General features: G+C 42.8%; 1 protein-coding gene across 6 annotated transcripts in view; it reads right to left on the minus strand.

Moving 5' to 3' along the window:
- The window catches only part of FGF1 (fibroblast growth factor 1), a 106,758-nt gene that overhangs the window by 27,253 nt on the left and 71,153 nt on the right, over nucleotides 1-8,352 (minus strand). The gene's annotated exons all lie outside the window — the stretch shown is intronic.

Genomic DNA, 8,352 nt, shown 5'->3' on the forward strand with positions numbered 1-8,352 from the left:
AATGGCCTTCCAGATCAGCCTAGACTAGATTCTAGATCCTGTGCATATGAGCCGTGTAGCCCAGACTTCATCACTGTGGAGTTCTCACTGGCTAAATGACCTCAGCCAGAGCCCAGCAGGTCCTCAGGGGCCCTCCCTCCTGACCACAGTGTACCTGCAGTTAAACAAGGCCATACCTCTGCTTTCTGCCTGCTCCTGTCAGTGAGAGGGACCGTGATGAGGGTGCCTATACTGATGTCAGATGGCTCCCAAAACCTTTCAGTTCAGATCTACACACCTGAAAACCTGAAGGAGACATGTAGACTCCTGAAAATAAGCCTGGAGTCAACATGGCACTGAAAGACCGTGGTAGCTGGGATTTACGACTCAGCTGAAACACACAAAAAATGAAATCCCTTTTTGTTGTTAAAGGAAACCCCAGGGCATGAAAAGCCCTTATTTTAAACTTTATTTACAATTTACCTATGCTTTGGGCAGTAGTTGCTCCAAAGTTCCTTGCCAATCCACTATTTGTTAAAGGATAGAACTAAAGGAAATATATGACGTGATAAAACCAGAAGGCAGCAACCTTAGCAGGCCCTTAGAGATTTATACAAATTGCTCTAATAAGTGAATCCATTAACTAAGTGAAATCAGGCATTAAGTGTAATGGAAATTTATAAGCTCTGCTTCTTGTTACTATTTCTTTTTACTGGCTGTCAGAGGAGGGGATTATCTGTGTTGTGTTGGGAAATTGAGAAGATCAAGCCCAGTGAACTCCAGGTCATCGTTGTACATGACGCCCAGCCCTTTGAGATTTGGGGCACTGATGATATTTTAAGAAATCCAGATGATTTTTAAAATTCACCTGTGACACCCAGGATAGAGGAACAGCAAGGCTATTGGAACATCCATGTTAAGGCTAACATACTTTCTTAGCTGTGGCTCTGGAAGGAGACCTGAACTCTGACACATGAACAGGATGTGGATAGTAAGCAACCGCTTTGGGTCTAGGAACCTGGCGAGTCATTCATTCCTTCTGAGATACTTCCTCTAGTAATTCTCATCCTGCCTCTCACACAGCTGTCTGAAGGATTAAATGGGTACAATATTCATATAGCACTTGAAAAATGGGACCTGGTCTATAGGAGGTGATAGTAACTGGTTATGTTGAACTAGTTGGAGCCTGGTGGATCTAAGTCAGCTGTGATTAAATGCTTAATTTAAAATAATTTTTCAATTGCTTTGAAAATAGAAGTTTTTCATTCCTGTATTTGATGGAAATGAGCTAAGCTCCTCCCCCTGTGGCTTAAGCCATAAACAGAGCAGACAAGATGAAGGAGGCAGAGGTAAGCCATGGTTATGTAAGAAAAGATCTTGGTCTGCATTTCAGACTCAGTTCTGAGCTTATCAACAGTTAATACGGTGACAGTTATTATGTAGTTATTGTAGTTATTTGTGAAGCCCATTACTTCCAGGAGACATCTGTGCTCAGCTTGGCCCTGACAACTAAACTGGAAGGAAAGACTGTGGTGTGTTAGGAATCAAAGGAAGGCGAACAGTGACATTTATTTTTTAGTTTTGTTTTTGATCCCTGTCACTGTGTAGGCAATGTAGAATACCCATGAAGGAGGACGTTTTGCAAAGTGTATAAAGCCGGTGAAGGTAGATGTGCAGACAGACACCTGCTAAGGTGATAACTGGATGTATCCTCAAACCCAGCATGTACAAAGCAGGCTTCAGCTTTGGTCCCAAATAGGCTCTAAGTCCTTGCTCCCTGTCACTATGAGTGGCATCACCCAAAAGTCTTAACTTTTCCTTAGAGATATTAACTTTAAATATTGTTAAGTCAAATATACATGTTAAATGTTAAAGGTAACTATTAAAAGAAATATAATGTATTTAGTCCAACCAGCGACTGGTAGGGGTAAGAGGGATAAGGCGGAATAAGTAAAACTATGTTTATCTTGACCTTGACCAGCCTGATCAACATGGAGAACCCCTGTCTCTACTAAAAATACAAAAAATTAGCTGGGTGTGGTGGCACATGCCTGTAATCCCTGCTACTCGGGAGGCAGAGGTTGTGGTGAGCCAAGATCGTGCCATTCCACTCAGTGTAGGCAACAAGAGTGAAACTCCATCTCAAACAAACCAACCAAACCTGTGCTTATCCAAAATAATCCAGAAAAAGGAAAAAAGAAAATAAAGTCAAAAAGTTGCTCAAAATTAGGTGGCCAAAATAAATACAAATATGTTTATAATCACAATAAATGTAAATGTGCTAAATTTACTAGCTACTGGTTAAAAAAATCCATCTGCACTCTGATTACAAGAGACACATTTAAAACATAATGACATAGGAAGGTTAAAAGTAAAAGAATGAAAAATAGATGCCTGAAAAATGTTAACAAAAAATTAAAAATTCGTGTGGCTATATTAATGTCAGGTAAAATAGATCTAAGAATGACTAAAGATAAAAGGGATTGCCACATAATAAGCAGATTAATTCAACAGAAAAATAAACAAATTTCAAACATGTATATACCTAATGGCATTGCCTCAAAATACATAAAACAAAAATTGACAAATATGTAAAGAGAAGATGACAAATCCACAGTGGTGGTGGGAGGTTTTATAATACATTTCTGTCATAAATGATAGAGCAGATACCAAATATTAATAAGTATGTAGAAGATGGAAATACACAACTTGTAAACTTGATTGATGAGTGTATAAAAGAACCTTGCACCCAACAATGAAGTGAACATCATTCTTATCAAGGACACAGGGAACATTTACAAAAATTGACTATGTACCAGGTCATAAGGCAAGACAACTCAAATAGAAGAATTTGTTTCATTCAGACTGTTCTTTGGGCAGAATAGAAATCACTCCCACCCATTCAGTTGCTGACAATGCCCTTTCGGTTTCACCTGTTTAGTGCCTCCTAGGGCCATCGTCTTCTCCAGCCTCACTGCTGTTGCCTTAGCGCAGACCCAGCACCTGTCTCACCTGGGCTGCTGCAGCAGGTCTCGCCTTTCCAGCACTGCCTTCTTTCCATCCACTGTCAATCCTGCTGCTAGTGACCATTGTAACCCATCACTCCCCTGCTGGAGATCTCTGACTGGGTCAGTGATTTCCTGCTGTCTTTCAATATAAAATCCAGACTCCTGCCATGACCTGTGAGGCTCTCATCATTTGGCCCCTTCTTAACCTTGTGACTTTTTCTTTTATTGGCATCTTTTTAGAGTCCCCCTATAACCTCATACTCACCCAGGCTTTAGCCAAACATTCTCCTTCTGCCAACAGCATTCTCTCTCTCTTTCTCTCTCCTTTCCTACACTCTTTCACCACGATCTGGCTAAGTCACACTCACCCCACTCACCCTTCAAAAATTTAGCTGGATAGTTCCTTCTCGAGCAAGCCTAATTTGGACACGTCACCCAACCCCATGCTCCCTACTCTTTCTTTGTACCACATATACCAGTTTGGATGCTTTGATTCCGCTGTGCTCTCGTGATAGAATTTCCTTTACTTCCCTGTAGCAATGCGTTGGTGTAATTCCCATCTATATCCCCATGCCTAAACTCTTCAGTGACTTCCCATTGCTCTGGAATAGAAACAAAAGGCTTGCTGTGGGCTGGGCACGGTGGCTCACACCTGTAATCCCAGCACTTTGGGAGGCCGAGGCGGGTGGATCACGAGGTCAAGAGATTGAGACCATCCTTGTCAACATGGTGAAACCCCGTCTCTACTAAAAATACAAAAAAAAATCAGCTGGGCATGGTGACGCGTGCCTGTAATCCCAGCTACTCGGGAAGCTGAGGCAGGAGAATTGCTTGAACCCAGGAGGTGGAGGTTGCGGTGAGCCAGATCGCGCCATTGCACTCCAGCCTGGGTAACAAGAGTGAAACTCCGACTCAAAAAAAAAAAACTTGCTGTGGCCTGCAGGATTCTGGGAGGATCAGCCCTTACTCCCCCTCTGCCTCATTTCCTACCATGTCTCCCTCAAAACTTCCATTTCCTGATTCCCTCCTATGCTAGGACCTTTGCCCATGCTGTTCCCTCTGGAGTGGTGTTCCTCTCTTTCTCTCTACCCTAACCCCCTGGTTAACTCCTAGTTTTTCTTCAAACCTTAGTTCAACTCTCAATTCCTCATGAAAGCCTTTCCTGTCTTCCCCGAACTGAGTCAGATTCCTCCAGTTCTCATAGGACAATTTAACATTTCTTCATAGCTCTTACTACCAGTGTTGAATTACACATTCACTTTTGTGATTATTTAATTAATGTCTGTTTTCATGACTGGACTGTCAGCTCCATGAGAGTACAAACCAATCGGTCTTGCTCACAGTGGTATCCCAGTGCCTGGCAAAATGCCTGGCATATAATGGGCATTTGACAAATATTTGTTGAATGAGCAAATGCATGTAATTTAACTACTTGGCTGACTCCTTCATTAGCCTCTGCGGCCCTGCGACATAAACTGTGCCTTTTCTTTCCATATTTAGCATTGAGCAAATATCTATGCATAATTGGTGTCCTGTGAATTCTTGTTGATTGAAGGGCCAGTCCTTTCTCAGGAGCCTCTCCTGGAACATCTTATCAGATGACCTAATTAGCAGGTCATGTCCTACAGGTATTGACAAAGAAGCTAAGCCAAGAGCCTAAATGTATTTTAATTGGGTTTTAATTAGGCCAGAATACCCTACCTTTGGTTAAAGACAGGCTCAAACCCTGTTCCCATCTTGTAATAATACTTCCTTGTTTCTTTAAAGGAAATACTGTGGAAATTAAGGATCTCAGAAAGGAAGTGATCAGCTCCTTTAGTCTCAAGCCTGACCTTATCTAACCAAGAAAAATATTTGTAGGGCCTGGAAGAAAATCCAGGTTTTGTTATTTCTGCCAAGGCGTGTTAGGCTGGCAGGGACCCACCTTACACTCCCTGGTGAAGGAAAGTTTGCCTGAAGAAAGGGAGACAGTGTTCTTTGCTTTCTACTTCTCCTACTCCACCCTCTGTGATCTGTACTGGGTCTGAGGTAGGAGTGTAGCCATGGATGACTAGCCTGGGCTAGCATCTCAGTATGCTGCCCACAAACCAGTTCTGTTCCATGAGCTGAAATCTCATCTTCCGTGATTGACAGTAAACTGTGGACTTGACTATGAGATGAACTTGACAGTGGTGTGCAGGAGACAGCTCCTACAAGTTCAAAAACCAATTATTAAATATTCAAGAATTTTACTATTATTAAACCATTAGTAGCTTGAAATCAACCCTGGTGAGAATAATTATATTATAGAAATTGGCAAATGCCAGGGCTTTTAAAATTCTTATTTTTTCCCCCTCTGATATCTGGTTTACCCAGCATACTACTAAACTTGCGTTTGAATCCTGGTTGACACTCACTAGCAAATGACTCATTCTCAGTGCCCCAGTTTCCCCATCTGCAACATGAGGCTGCATAATAGTAGCTACTGCACAGAGTTACTGTAATCTCAGCACTTGAGAACCTGTAAGCATTTGATAGATGTTAGCTTATTACCAGCTGTATACCCTTTTCATCAGTTTTGTGAATCATCTGCTATTGATTTAGGATTGAACAAACTTGATTTTTCATATTTAAAAATATTTTATGTCATTTAATTTTTTTTTTTTTTTTTGAGATAGGGTCTTGAGGTCCAGGCTGGAGTGCAGAGTGTGGTGGTACACTCATGCTCACTGTAGGCTCAAATTTCTGGGCTCAAGCTATCCTCCCACCTCAGCCTCCCAAGTAGCTGGGACTATAGGCATAGGTCACCATGCCTGGCTAGCCTTTTTTTTTGAGACGGAGTTTCACTTTTGTTTCCCAGGCTGGAGTGCAGTGGTACAATCTCAGCTCACTGCAATCTCCACCTCCTGAGTTCAAGTAATTCTCCTGCCTCAGCCTCCTAAGTAGCTGGGACTACAGGCACCCACCACCATGCTGGACTAATTTTTTTGTAATTTTATTAGAGACAGGGTTTCACCTCGTTGGCCAGGCTGGTCTTGAACTCCAGACCTCAGATGATTTGCCTGCCTCAGCCCCCCAAAATGCTGGAATTACAGGTGTGAGCCACTATGCCCGGCTGCCTGGCTAACTTTTAAAATTTTTTGGTAGAGATGGGGGTCTCACTATGTTACCCAGGCTGGTCTTGAACTTCTGGGTTCAAACAATCCTCCTGCCTTGGCTTCACACAGTACTGGGATGACAGGCATGAGCCATCATGCCTGGGCCATTTAGAAATATTTTAGCAACATTCAAAAAATACCATGTTCTAAGTGATAGGATAGAACATTCCATTGTCTTATGTGCAATGATTCACTCCTCATTTGCTTTGGTGCTCAACATGATGTGCTAGTGATGAGTTTTCAGTATACTTCATCTGTTCAGGATGACAGAGAACCGACAGGCTTAATAGTCTTTCTCTTCTGTTCTTTAATTTAGGATACTTTTAATTCTAAAGACTCCCCACGTCACTGAGAATAAACTGTCTCCTGGTTTCCAGAATCAAATATTATTTGAGGGAGATCAAGATGTCACATACTCTAGATGTCAGCAACTTCTACCCAGTGTCTGCCATGGGCAGAATGCTGCAGATGTCCTGGAAATTCAAAAAAGAAAAGAAAGACCTGAGATCGTTTTTTTTTTTTTTTTTTTTTTGAGACCAAGTTTCACCCTCGTTGCTCAGGCTGGAGTGCAATGGTGTGGTAGTGGATCACTGCAACCCGCACCTCCCGGGTTCAAGTGATCCTCCTGCCTCAGCCTCCTGAGTGGCTGGGATTACAGGCATGGCCACCACACCCAGTGAATTTTGTATTTTTAGTACAGACAGGGTTTCTTCATGTTGGTCAGGCTGGTCTCAAACTTTTGACGTCAGGTGATCTGCCCGCCTCGGCATCCCAAAGTGCTGGAATTATAGGTGTGAGCCACCGCGCCCAGCCAGACCTGAGATCCATAATCCACAATTTTGAAATTCAAAAAGCTCCGAAAGCTACAAGTTCTTTCTATGTATTAATCTATTAGATTGTGGCAAAACCTGGCCCAAACTGTTCTGAGACTTAAAGTCTATTTATTCTGCTTTGTGTTAATAATACTTATATAATTTGATGCAGTTGCTAATGTGTTTGATTCTAGGGTACTGTCCCAGACTTCACTGGAGTTGTTCCATAATATACAATGTATGAACCATGCTGCCTTTCTAAAATTACCCAAATTCTGGATTCGGAAACATATCTAGCCCAAAGCTTTTCAAATAAGGCATTATGGGTTGGTAGGAGAAATCAGTTACTGCCTTTAAGGAGTTTACAATCTAGCCATACCAGACTCATCAAGCCATGTTCCAGGTGAGAGGGACATAGATGCTTGGACCTAGTGTAATTGGCAGAAAGTAGGGGCTGTTATCTGCTGCAGCTGTGTCACCAAACAGCCCAATCCCAGCCCCAGCTTGCATACTTCTTAACGAAGAGAAGTACAAGCATGCACACACACACACACACACATGCACACACACATACACACACATGCACACACACATACACACACATGCACACACACATACACACGCACACATACATGCATGCGCACATGCACACACATACACACATACACGTGTGCACACACATCCCCACGGTGTCCTCCCATATCCTTTATTTCTTTCTTTGATTCTGATCTTTTTTCTCTGCAGTCTGGCTTATTCACCCACAAAACACTCCCCCTCATAGAGCATCATTCAGTTGGAGGTTAGGAATTCTTTTAAGTGCTTAGAGAAAACAGCATCCACTTCAAAAGAAAAAAACAGAGTGCTCCCTGGTGCAATGGCATGTTCTGCCGGCCCCCATCCTGTCTGAACTTTAATGGTACACCATGGTCCAAACTGTCCTGCCGGCCCTGGGCCATCCTGAAGAACTGCACACATCTTAAATGGAAATATCCTTCCTGCAGACGGACACATTAAAGTCCCAGGGCTTTGTGCCAAATGCAAAGTGATTCTGCAGGGGCTCTGGCAGCCCTCCGCTCCCTCCTTTAGCCCTCTCTTACTGATGTGTCTCCAAAAATCTTTTGAATCTGTTGTGCAAGTTACAATTTCCAGAACCAGCCCAGCAACGACATTCCTTTCTCGAAATCAGCAAGCCTTCCAGCTTACAGGAAGATGGTTTGTTTGCTGCGTCTTTTTTTTCTTTCCTTTTGACCTAGACAAGTCAGCTTCTCCAGACGCAGTCTTTTGAAGGATGTGTTTGTTTTCTCTTTAGAAATGCTGAGGACTGGCCGGGTGTGGTGGCTCAAGCCTGTAATCCCAGCACTGTGGGAGGCCGAGGCGGGTGGATCACGAGGTCAAGAGATCGAGACCATCCTGGTC

This window comes from Cebus imitator, unplaced genomic scaffold (genome assembly GCF_001604975.1).
Source record: "Cebus imitator isolate Cc_AM_T3 unplaced genomic scaffold, Cebus_imitator-1.0 Scaffold76, whole genome shotgun sequence".
Lineage (NCBI taxonomy): Eukaryota > Metazoa > Chordata > Mammalia > Primates > Cebidae > Cebus > Cebus imitator.